The sequence below is a fragment of the Rosa chinensis genome, chromosome 1 (genome assembly GCF_002994745.2).
Source record: "Rosa chinensis cultivar Old Blush chromosome 1, RchiOBHm-V2, whole genome shotgun sequence".
NCBI classification, from domain to species: domain Eukaryota; kingdom Viridiplantae; phylum Streptophyta; class Magnoliopsida; order Rosales; family Rosaceae; genus Rosa; species Rosa chinensis.
Genome location: NC_037088.1, coordinates 43,253,746 through 43,266,695, shown reverse-complemented (window position 1 = coordinate 43,266,695; position 12,950 = coordinate 43,253,746). Strand labels below are relative to the sequence as shown.

Genomic DNA, 12,950 nt, shown 5'->3' with positions numbered 1-12,950 from the left:
GAAACGATGTCTAGTAGTTTTGTAGACATCATTTCTATTTTTCAAAACCGATGTCCTGTATTTCATGGTAAATCGGTTTACATTATAACAGCTGATTTGTACGTTGACAGTAGATAACGGTCTGGTGTTTAGATATCGATGTGCATTGATTTTATGTACATCGATTTTGGGGTGACATTTCGATATGTTGATAATCATGAGACATCAGTCCAGTTTTATGTACTGATTTCTAATCTCTGAATTGACATCATTTTCTGTCATTATTGTTTTGTTCCCCATTTATATACATCAGTTCATATATATAACAATATAAAAATGATGTGCAAATAATCATCTAGCTGCTGGTGGTGGGAAAATATTTAGAAATACATTTCTCATCATTCAAAAATTGGGGCTTTCAATTAATTTTCTGATCTTCATTCATGATTCTACATAATTCACAAAATAAAACCCCAAAACCTACAAAGGCTAGCCTATAAACATATTAGCAACCAACTACAAAAGTTCAACGCCAAACTTTGCTTCAAAGCAAAAACAAGTCTTACTCAATCATGTTGGTAGCCAAACTCTGTATATAATCAGCCACTTCAATACGTACAAAGTCTGGTCTTTGACAATTATATGTAGATGCCGGATCAACAAAGCAATGGTGTCAAATTCATCTCTTTGAGTAAGAAGTTCATGCAAGTACCTGTGTCAAAAGCAAAGACATGAAATTGCAAGCAAACTCGTTTCCAAATGCAGCAAAACCCCATAATCCCATATCACCTTTCCACACAGTTACATTGCAAGTCATGTGTAAGCAAAGGGAAAAAGAAAAAAAAGGGAAGACAGCTGCAGCCATTACCTAGCTTCCATATGTATCATGGTTGATAAAAAAGAAGAAATGCAGTAACATACTTTGCAACGTCACTGCATATATGGGCGTCAACTAAATGTGTTGCAGCCAACTGCAGAAAATCAGGAAGCCAACCAAATGAAGAGCAGAAGGCACATCAATCATTCATGGTCATGGTGAATGGTCAAAGCAACAATATCACAAAAGAAGAATATAATCATAACCTGAGGTTTAACTTCTTTATGAGTTTCATGATAATATTCCTGGTGTTGGAAAATCAAAGAGAAGATAGTGATCTGCAGTAACATTGATAGGCAGCAGAATGCTATTGTTAATTTTACCACTACTTAGGGGACAAACTACTAGAAGAATGCTAACATGCCATGTCATTTGAGCAACTTTACAATCAGCCAAATATATATGCTTGCGTAATTTCTGATTGTGGATTTCAAAATGCATCACTTATTATTTGAATTTAAGTATCATTGGTTGAACATTTCAGTATAATTCTGAGCAACCATAAGACTAGCTCCAATTTGAACTGATTCTTGATATAACAATGAAACATCACATACTAGCGAATTATACAAACGCTCAGAGAAGCTATCACAGAGAAAAGAAAAAAAGAGAAAAAGAAAAAAAAAAAACACTATCACAACAACTCCAAGAAGCAGTTATGATGTATCATAAGAAAACAGTATAATAAAACTGCCCATATAAAGAACTTGATGGGGAAAGATAAGAATAAGGATAACAGAAGCCAGATGCACAAACCCTGTATTCAGAAACATTATTTTCATAATCTGTAAAGCACAAGATAAAATGAAAGTTAAGAGTATCAGGCTTAAGGATTCAAGGAGCACTCTTCTCCATAAAAAGAAAAAGAAAAAGAAAACAGGATTCAAGGAGCACAAGAAAAATGGTATACTTATATGCACATGTTTTCAGTGACATCAGTAACTAGCAAAATGAGAGACTAAAACTGAGCTCCTGATATAGTCAGAAACAAGTAGAAATTTAACATAATCTACATAAATGTGCTTTTATTTATTTATTTATTTGTATAATAAACACACTTGAACTGACCAGATTGTGAATACCTACCCTAGCACCAATTACTGAACAGTTCTTTATTCAGGTCAGCCAGGGTTAGGTTGGGGTAAATTATGCTAAAGAAAACGTTTTGTGTTATTCTCACATAGCCACTTTTGCAGCAGGACATTATCATGCACTCTGGGTACATAACACCTTGAAGAGCACATATCAACCCATTGTTTCCCATCTCGTTCCAGCTTTTCACTTTTATCGACTGGATCATCTTCAAAAGTCAAACCAGCTATACATATGTTCTTCTGCTAGTTGATTATCAGAAGAAGTCTCACCAAACACTGCCTAAAACTAACAGAAAAAGCAGCAATAAGCCAAATCTTTTCAATCTAAACTACTTCGACTCTTGGTAAACCAAAGAACATATACCCTATGTTCTGAACAGTAGTAAAATCAGTAGTAATTTTATAATTCGGGAATCCACCAAATTTCCTCAACTATTCTAATTTATTGGTAAAATATGTTTTCTTGATAACAGCAAAAAGAGTGTGACCATACAAAGAAACAGACAAAATATAAAAAAAGCCTCGCACAAGGAAATGGTTTTCATGAGCATTTATTTAAATATCTATATTTCTGCCGCACTTATGTAAGCGTATGTATTGTGTAAAGAAGCATGTATAGCAATAAAAATGACTTACTTTTTCCCTTCCACATCGACACCATGTACCAGAAACTCGTCTGCATAAGGAAGTCTAATATTTCCTTGTCAAGATACACGTCACTGAACTTTTGCCATCTATCTGTGACAATTGCATATTTACCTTCCTGCACATAAAAGACCAGATACACATTAAGGCCAACGAATAAAAGAGGGGCTTGAATAAATTAATGAGATGGCGAATGTGTGACAGTTGCTTATTAGGCTAAAGCACAAAAGCCTATTATATATTAAACATGGTACTTGAAAATGCTTAAAGAAAAAAAAAATGCAATAGTTCCAGTAGCTTGCTGCAAAACTCGTCCACTGTGTTCTAGCATTCATAATATGATCTGAGTTTTAATAAACTGATATTTCAAAGGCAATAATTAAAACTGCTCAAGAATACGTAGTCTAATGAGACTGCTTAGCCTCGTAAAGAAAGTGAACAAATGAAGGACATAAGACGTATAATTCTGGATAACTTCATACCCTCTTTCTACAGCTAAGGTCTAAAACAAGCCTTTCTTTTCCAACAACACGAACAAGATCTTTAAGCCTTTCAAGGTTTTGCCCATTATTAAATACATACTGCAAGAAAACCATGACAAGTTTTAGAAAATGTTTTCCTGATATCAATTGTTCTAAGAAATATACATGGTTTTTCAATTTTAGAAGAGGAGAAAAACATAACTCACAGAAGTGACAATGACGTGGCTAGCCCCGTCTTCTATGTATTGCAAAGAATTATCTGAATTGATCCCACCTCCTACCTGAAAACCACCTAGATTATATCAGTCCTCGTAGCAAGTTCAGCAGAAGAAAATCTGTAAGTTTAAACATATCATCAATCATAGAGAACAAAGTGAAATAGCACACTCACAAGGTTTATACTAATCTCAGCATGTGCAATGAATAATGAGAAATCTGATCCTTTTGCAAAAGTTGGCACCTCTTTGATATCAATTTCCCTAAACCTCGTAATCCTAACTGATGCAAGTTAGAATCTTTAATCTAATTCTCCCTTAGACTAAATCACTCAATTAGAGACTGAGCAATAGCTGGAGCTTCACCATGTGTGGGCTTATTCCTAAAAGAAAACATTGATTAGAATGTTCTGATCAGAAAGCATAGAAAACACTAGTTTGTAGTTACTTTCGAACAAAGACAACCTTTTCTAAGCCTTTCGAACTGAAGTTAAGTTTCAAGGCATGTTTTGCATGTCTAATCCGACTCACTAAAGATCGAGGATAGAAAAATAAGTGTAAAGGTTCTCAAATCAATTGTTTGCAACAATAAGCTGCAAGTTTGAGAAAATTTCAGAAAACTGGTAACAAGCAAGAAAATTTCACCAACAATTTGTCTTTCAGTGATTTCAAGCAAAACCTTCCAGATTTGAAGTAGACATGCAAAGCTACTATTTTGCAAAGTTTCATGCTAATCGAAGTTCAAATGGAGGGTCAAACAAGAATCTGAAATTACAGAAAAGCTGGATTATGCAGAAATCCTGAAACAGTGCAGTAAATTCAAAATAGCACAAGTATCTCATTTTAACTCCGTTTTTTGTGAAACCAAGCTCAAAATGATCATTGAAGAGTCTACTTTAAGCTGTCAAAAACTGAGAGTAAAACAAGGAGCATAGGTTTTTCAAAAATCATAGAATAGCCCACTGGTTCAGCTTGGGTGTTGTCTTTGAGGCATAACATCAAACACTTGGAGTGCAGTAAAAAAGTTCAATTCCAGTCCATCCTAATGGGGTTACCAAAGCTGGGTAATTATCAAAAGTGCATTCCACAAGAACCTTGAATAGATTTAAGAACAGGAATTTAACAGAGAGTAGAAGTTCTTACCAAGAGAAAGTAGATTTCTGGTATTGAAGCAAAATAGAGAGAAGCTCAGTGGTTTGAAAGGAATTGTGGCCCTTTGCTTCTGAGGGCTTCTCAAAGGAATTGTGAGGGCTTTCTCAAAGGAATTGTGGCCCTCTGCTTCTGAGGGCTTCTCGACACTAACCTGCGGGAATGTTGAATTAATTAATAATTACCCAGGAAAGCTTTCAACTTTCAAGCTTTATTTTAAGTTTCTAACTACCTTACACATATGAAGCAGCAGTTCTCGACAATTGGTGATGACAATCGGTGAATCGATGGGGCAATTGATGAATTGAAGAAGAAGAATATCTGAATACAATCACCAAGCCTGCAAATTAAGGCAGATTAACTTACCCAGGAAAGCATTCAACTCTGAAGCTTTCATCTTTCAGATTAACAGCCAATCTCATTCTAAACATAATCGGTAAATCAGCAATAGCACTATATATATCAGGACATCAACAATTCAACGTTCAACAACTAGAATTCTAGAAAAAGAAATAACTTACGATTTCAATTTTCATTGAGGTGATCGTTTGGTCGAGATTGACCGAAGCAAAGAAGCATCATAGCAGATCAATGGGATCGATTTTCCTAATCTAGTCATCTAGATTCTGCTGGCCACCTGGCCATGAAAGTAGCTCTAATCTGGGCCTGACCAACATATCAGATTATCAGGATACATTCATACATACAATTTCATTACTCTGAGGAATTCAATTTCAATTTCAAATGGGCGATTCATAATTCAATCAGATTAAGAAGAAGAAGATAAGAAGAGAAGAAGAAGAGGAAGAGGAGTAGAAGAAGACGGAGAGGGAGACTGGGAGAGAGAGATACCTGGAGCTTGGAGACAGGAGACCGAAGAGGCGGAGACGGAGAGTCGGGGACGGAGAGAATCAGAAATGGCGGAGACGGAGACACAGAGTCAAGGAGAGAGTCAGAAATGGCGCAGTTGAGTGCAGCTGGGTTGCTGTGTTCGAGTTTAGGGCTCCAACCCCGACTTCGGTGGGGCTTGAGAGGAAAGAACCATTCCTCTTTAATTTCTTCAACTCTGCCAATCTCAGATCGAGGCCTGGCTCAGGATTCAGAGCTGTTACTTCAATTTTAGATCAAGGTCGGGATCTCGGCGCTTCAGATTCCGCCTGAGAATGAAGGAGGGAGGATTGTGATGGTGAGGAGGAGGAGGAGTAGCTCGAGTCTGGGTTGAGAATGGAGGTCGACACTGAGCTTAGGGTTTGTGTTTCAGTTTTGGGTCGGGCGCCAATTTTTTTTCTAAGTGTGAAAGTTTTGAGTGTTAGTCCCTGCTTTTTAGTGAAATAACTTAGCACTTTTTGTAAAATTAGGTTCCCGGAAATTTTCAAACAAAACTTTTAACACCGGTCATTTTAAGAACCGATGTTAATGGTATACATTTAAATCGGTATTTTTCTAAAACGATGTTAACTTACTTTTTTACATCATGTGCAAGTCTGACCGATTTAAATGATGTGATGTAAATGAACAGATTTCTAGTAGTGACCTAAAGAAAGAAAAGTAACGAAATTCATAACAAACTTAGCTAACTTAGCTTCATGGGATAAAGTATGGGCCACTAAATTGGCGTGCCATCCCAAAAACAAAACCTTAGCTTCTAAGCATCATGAAGAGATTCTCCTCAAATCTTCAATTAACAATCCATCCCCGCTCAAGAACCCAGCTCTGAGTTGTCAAGCATAGAGTGGATTATATCCTGCACAAGGTCTATACAATGGCTTCAAATCTTCTGTCCCCATTTTCCTATCCCCTTCCCTGTCTCCCTATCAAATGTTGACACGTGGCATTTGGTGTCTCCTCCCTAACCAGCCCCTAACTCAACTCTAACTCACCCTCTCCCCTACCTCTGATCCATTCCCATTCCCATTCCCCCTTCTTCTTCTTCTTCTTCTTCTTCTCTCTTTCTCTCTGTCATCACCAACCTGCCTCCTGCTTCTGCTTCTTCTCATCATCTTTATCTTCATCTTCAGCCATGAAGCTCAAGAAAATCAATAGCCTCAGCCCCAAACGCCTCCTCCGCTCTAAGAAGGACCGCTCCGCCGTTTCCAGCTCCGACCCACCGTCCTTTGGCTCCGGAACGGCGTCGTCTTCCTCCTAGGATCCCCTGCCGTCCGACCACAAGCCCGGGCGTCGTCTTCCTCCTCGGAGCTGCGGGAGGACTTTGCTGTTATGATGGAGCTGCAGAGATGATCTTACATCTCTCCATATCACGTTTGAATGTTTGATGTATCCGGAACAAGTCTCTGATTTTTTTTTTTTTTGGAATGGGATTATGGATGTTTGGTTTGGTTTTTCACCGTATAAAATGGAGGAAATGATCAGAGAATCTGATGGCAGTTAATTGTTCAAAAAAAGAAAAAGTATGTATGTATGTATGTGATGATGGTGGGAAAACAAGTAATATAAGTAGCTGGGTTCAATGATGTGGGTTTTTGTTGGTTTGAAGCAGCAGGAGGCAGGTTGGTGATGAGAGAGAGAGAGAGAGAGAGAGAGAGAGAGAGAGAGAGAGAAGGGGGGAGATTCGGAATGGGAAGAGGAGAGGGTGAGTTAGAGTTGGGTTGGAGGCTGGTTAGGGAGGAGACACCAAATGCCACGTGTCAACATTTGATAGGAAGACAGGGAAGGAGATAGGAAAATGGGGACAGAAGATTTGAAGCCCTATACAATCTATTTCCACTACCACACCACAGGTGTAAAATGGTTTGTGAGGCGAACTGCACCCCCACAATCAATGCAAGCAATTTATCATGTCTAGCTAATTAGTTGTAAGCATTCTACCAAAACTGAAATAGAATATAAAAGCACAATTTGCCTTCAATTTTCTTCAATATCTTAAAACAAACTATAGAAATATATAGAATCAAGAAAGTGTTCTCCCAACAAATTACAAAACATCTGTTTAAGAATTGCTATATTAATGGTAGAAAGGTTAAAGCATAGCATGATATTGATGCACGGATATATATGGATGACATTTAGGTGATCACTTTTCATCTATCTATTGCTCATTATGTGCTTGATATAGTGTGGATGCATGTATTTAGAGTTCTAGCAGCGCTCATCCCTCAATTGATATTTCATTGTGCTAGGCTGGTTTTCCCTCGTGATCTTTGGTATTGGCAAAAAGAGGAAATATGAAATGATCATGTATTTCCTTCTACATTCTTATTTCAAGGAGGGAAAGTTTACAACAATTTATTTGTGAGGCCATGGTCGCTGACAATCGGCAAATCATCTATGAGATCAAAAAGTATTTTGCTTAATGACTTTGAAAATTTATATTTGCACATGCTTATTTTCTTAATACTAGGGTTAGGCATAATTCAGAAATCAAACTGATACGAAATTAAAAAGTACTGAGACAAGCGGGTTCTAAAAACCCAAAGTTTTTTGTTAAGGCCCATCTCATAACGATTAGAAGAAATGGGACAGGAACCGGTTAACCCTTTTCATACCGAAATAGATAATCAAAATTTTTTTTTCATTATTTATAATACGTGTCTGAGTCTAATTGGTCAAGTCTATACTTTCCTGTACAGACTCGACCACACCCAATCAATCTAAGCTGGATGGACATTCTCATTCTGTCATTCTCTCATTGTCACCCTATATCCCTAATTCTCAATTCTGTAATTCTCTCCCTCAATCCTTCAATTTCTATCATGAAATCACTATTTCATCTCTCACAAGATCACCAATTCATCACCATTGATTCATTAGGCCCTAATAATCTTCATCACTGATTCATCATCGGTTGTCCAGTACATCGCCAACTCATCACGGACAACACCAATTCCCCATCTCTTTCACAAACCATTGATTTCATGGCTAGAGTACGTAGAGAAGCCAATTGCTCGACCTCGCCAAGTGGTTCTGAGCTTGATGATTCTTTAACAACAACTTCACCTTCCATGCCATTGCAAAACGAAGCCGCAATTTTCCTACAAGTTCAAGTCAGCAAGGTCCAGCAACTTCAACTCAACAAGCTCTTGTAAGTGACACTCCTCCTGTTCCTCCAACGACTGTGAGTTCAAGTCATGAACATAGTTTTGTTTGGGATCATTTTAAAGAATATGAGAAGATTGAGATGAGAAAAGATGCAAAATGGAACGATGTAGAAATTGTTAGGAAACAAGCATATTGTATTTACTGTCCTAGAGGCGAAGTAGGAGATATTGCAATGGACAATTTCAAAAATCTGATATCGCGTGTGATTGGGCATATCAAAACTGTAGATATTATCCACCAAATGTTGATAAAAATAAGACATTATTGTAAGTCTTGGGAAACAAGATGACAACAGTTGCATATGATCATGATGATTACCTAGAAGCTTGCACAGGGATGATTGTCATTGATGAGCTGCCATTTAGTTCTGTCAGAAAGAAAGGTTTTAACAGGTTTTGTACTTTCCATTCAAACTTCAACAGTTGCTTCAAAGTCTTGTTTTAGTACTAGAGACAGAGTGACTGATGCATTTATTTGACTCCTAAAATGGTGGAGGCTTTAATCTACATGCAAAACTGGATGTTACGTTGCAGATGATATTGCTCAAGTGAAAGATGAGCCTTTGACCGAAAACATAAAATTCTATGAAATAGTAGAATTAGGAATTTTGATCATATTAAATTTTAAAATTTTTCTCTTAGTTCTTACAAGTTAGAACTCCATTAGTCCCTTTCTTACTTACTGTGAATTTTTTTCGCTTTTTTCTAGATGCTGAGATCGCTGCCCAGTAGAAATACATGTCCACCAATTTCACAATCAAAGGGAAGGGAAAGTCTGTTGTCCATATACTTGACTAATTCATGTTTGAGATTTTTTTTTTTAATCAAAATGAGACATACCAATAGCATGCTCCGTTTATAGAATAAGAAATAGTACAATGACTACTCCCATAAAGACAATTATGCTCTGAGTAGTCTATGCCACATACAAACACCTCGCCTTGCAGGTAATCTTTTCTACCTAGTCTCACACGTCGAGCATGCAATTGTGGTACGCAAAAAACTAAGTACTTCCACAAGACTCATAGAGGTATCTCTACTAGCATAGACAATAGTAACTAGGATAAACCTATCAAACTACTATTGGCTCCTTACCCCGTGATGGGTTGGAACCATGAACTGCCTCCACCACAGTGAATTCATGTAGTCCATTCACCAATTTCTCCTCCTTCCTAGGAGTCTTGAGCTTCTTTGCCGGTGACTTCTTCATAGGTGAAGCATGCACAACCTAGGCTCCTTTGCCTTATTCTTTGCCCCCTTTGGCGGTCCCGGCCTCTTCTTGTATACTTCCTTCACAGCTTTCACATAACTCAATCCCATTGTCATAGCATCCAAATTTGTCCTGCCCACTGCTAAGCTCAACTGCAGCTGCGTTGGAGATATACCATCTTCCTCTACACGTTTCCAACGCATACCACAACTACGAGCTGCCTCCATATCAACGCCTTCTCACATGAACTACCACTCCCAATCAGCTCCTGCCCTACACCTCTCGAAGATGGTTCACTACCAGTCTCCACTTTCTCGCTCTGAGATGCATTGTGCACCCCAGAACTTCCTTCACCACTACTAGTGACAAGCCTATATACGCCTAATCTCCTTTCTCTCCTTTGGTTTAGCTGCTAGCAAGAATCTCTCTAGCCCAACTTGTGGACTCGGCTGTGCTCCAAACACCATCGATGGTCCAACATGTGGAGACAACTCCACGCGGTTCAAAACCCTTTCAAGATTCTGCCGGCTCAGTCCTGGCGTCCACCGGCAGCAGCGTCCCACCACATGAGTAATCAAACCAAATTCTTGACGTCTGCCATAGAGATTTTCAAAGAAAAAGTCCAGATCCACATCAACCCCATCATCCACCGTGAAGCTCCGTCGGAAGATCACAGGCTGCAGAAGATCCATCTCAACTCGGATCCAAATCCTTCCTTCTTCAAATTCTACTGTGTCCTTCTGCACATACCGCCCCAAGGCGCTACCAATCCTTCTCAATCACCGATCAGTATGAAAATCTGGTGGCAGACCACGTACCTTGATCCAAAAGGCTAAAGTAGAGAGCAGAACATCCTTGATCGCCCCCACCCCATCATACGGTGCTAGGACAACTGGAGCTCTATCAAAACCCCAAGGACCACCTCGAAGGATCCTGTTACGATCTGTTGGATCCGTTAAGGTGAATAGAAAGCGGTCTCCATGTTCCTGAGCAGTATACCAGCCATTCAACCTCCTTGCAAGACGGAACATGCCCATGAATGATCTCTTATTGAAGGCACTAGCCGTCAACAACTTTTCCACCAGATACGTCTGGGAATGATGCAAACCCTCTCCATGAGTTGGACGAAGATCCACCGGCCTGCTAACATCTGCCGGTCCAATAGAAGCTGCCAGTCGAACAACCATCTCATCCACCTCCTCCATGCCGTCAAGCTTAGAGAATTTTGAAACTAGGGTTTTTACTTCCCTATCTCTCGCGTCAGTGGCTAGGATTTTTTTTTTATCTCGAAGTTCAATTCATGTTTGAGATTGTTTGTGTTTAATTGTTTCAAGTGTTTCAATGTTTCATAATATTCATTTTAATTTCCTTTTTTTAGACATTCACATTGTTGTTAAGTTGTTGAGCTTTGTAATAAGTCATAAGGCTTAAATATTTTAAGAACTATGACTGTCATTGTGTCTGTTTTTATGTGGATGGAACTAGAATCTTACTGTTAGTGTTAAGTTACTTAAGTACAAGTTGCTCAAGTATGTTAATTTGTTGAGTTAATGTCAATGTTGTTTTAATGTGTTTAAATGTTAGTTTGTCAAAATATGACTTGTATGTGGATTTGTTTTGATTAATTATATCACTTGATATTATGATATATTGTGAACATGTGAAAGTGCGTGAGATTTGAAAATTTGAGTGCTAAAAGTTTATTTCTAGCCTAGAACTCCATATAGGCATATAGAACATACTGGAAATTTTTAGTCTGAAAAGTTTGAAATTTTGAGAATTTCAAAGAAATGAGAGAAGATAGAAAGAGGGGAGATCCTAAAGGGATTGAAGGGGCACTCACCCCAGATAACGATTAGTGCCCTATTACACCATTGAATTCAGATTTGTGTGGTCTAGTGAAAAAAATCCACTTACAGTAGAGCGGAGCAAATTTACAAATTATGACAAAAGGTATGAGATTAGAACTGCTAGAGAAACTAGAGCACAAGGAGGAATTGATATGAGGAAGAAAAGAAAGAAGATCTGAAAAAGATGGTTGGGGTAAAGAAGAATTCACGGAGACTAAAACTAATTGGAAGTGTGTTGAAACTGAAAAAAAAATCATGAGTCCAAAAATTACATGGTGATGGTCTTTCAAAATAAATCGGAAAATGGGAGCCAACTACAACATTGGTACACAATTACTTGCTCGTACAACCAGTTGTGAAAAACAAAGGAAATATATTCAGTTGGTAAGCTCGTAGAAGTTTTTATTTTTTATTTATTTTTATTGTTCAATCACACGGTGTCCACAAAGGCTTCCTAGGCCCAGAGACTAATCCGTGCTCAGAGGATCTTGTCAGAACGCTTCCTCCCTCCTGACCACCAAGAATATATTGGGATTTAACTCCAAAAGCGTCGGCGAGATTCGAACCCGGATATGGGGGTTCCACACTTGGAGGCTCTTACCAACTCGACCACCTGTGGTGGTTGGTAAGCTCGTAGAAGTTGTTAAGCTTTGACCAAGTTCAAATGACAAGAAAATGAGATATATATGCTGCTATTCAAATTTCTGTTGGCTTTGAAAAACTCAAACGTGAAGCAAACAAGAATTCATTGCTATTCAAAAAGTCAAACTACAGTTGGAGATAAGCTTCTCATTCAAAATTCAAATACAAAGTCTAGGGGGCTATCACATATCCAACTGTACATACATATGCATTTGCAAGCATAATTAGCTATAATGAGCCACGCTCATTGTACCGCCAGGGGTACCAGCGCCCACCATATGTGTGACTGGCGTAAAGACAGCTAGCCGGGTTACCGCCTGAGCCCCGGATCAACCCCAAAGCACCGCCGACGCGCCACCACGCGCCGTGTCAAGTTAGCACCAGAAGCTACTGAAACTGGGAACTGAAGCACATCAGTCCCACATCGAAAACAAGGAGAAGATCATCCTCTTCCTCACCTATAAAAGGTCCTCTCCTCTCTCCTCATTAATTACGCATTTTACTACTCAGTATTGTTATGCTGCCTATATGCATTGACTGACTTAGGCATCGGAGAGTTGAAGACCGCCCAACGCGGTCTCCCTCTAACGCCCTGTCTTGTGTTTGGCAGCTAGCAATAATCCTCAGGGCGGCAGAGTAGCGGTCCGCCTGCCGGACTAGCGTTAGACCAAGGTTTGGCTACTGCCAGACTTTTGAGCATTAACATTGGCGCCGTCTGTGGGAAACCTTGAACAAAAAGTCATCCCATCACA

The 12,950-nt window shown here is 38.8% G+C and overlaps 1 long non-coding RNA gene across 3 annotated transcripts; it reads right to left on the bottom strand.

The window, feature by feature from the left end:
* Positions 1–554: 554 nt before the first annotated feature.
* On the bottom strand, positions 555–4,803 carry LOC112181872. 3 transcript variants are annotated; one of them, XR_005804326.1, is made up of 9 exons: positions 4,674–4,803; positions 4,436–4,595; positions 3,284–3,412; positions 3,078–3,176; positions 2,587–2,713; positions 2,037–2,236; positions 1,063–1,134; positions 901–950; positions 555–691 (listed from the first exon to the last, which is right to left on the bottom strand). It is a non-coding gene; the product is annotated as an uncharacterized LOC112181872 (long non-coding RNA). The 3 variants fall into 3 exon arrangements; XR_002929167.2 differs by lacking the exon at positions 2,037–2,236; XR_005804325.1 differs by lacking the exons at positions 555–691; positions 901–950 and having other exon boundaries at positions 957–1,134.
* Positions 4,804–12,950: the final 8,147 nt, after the last annotated feature.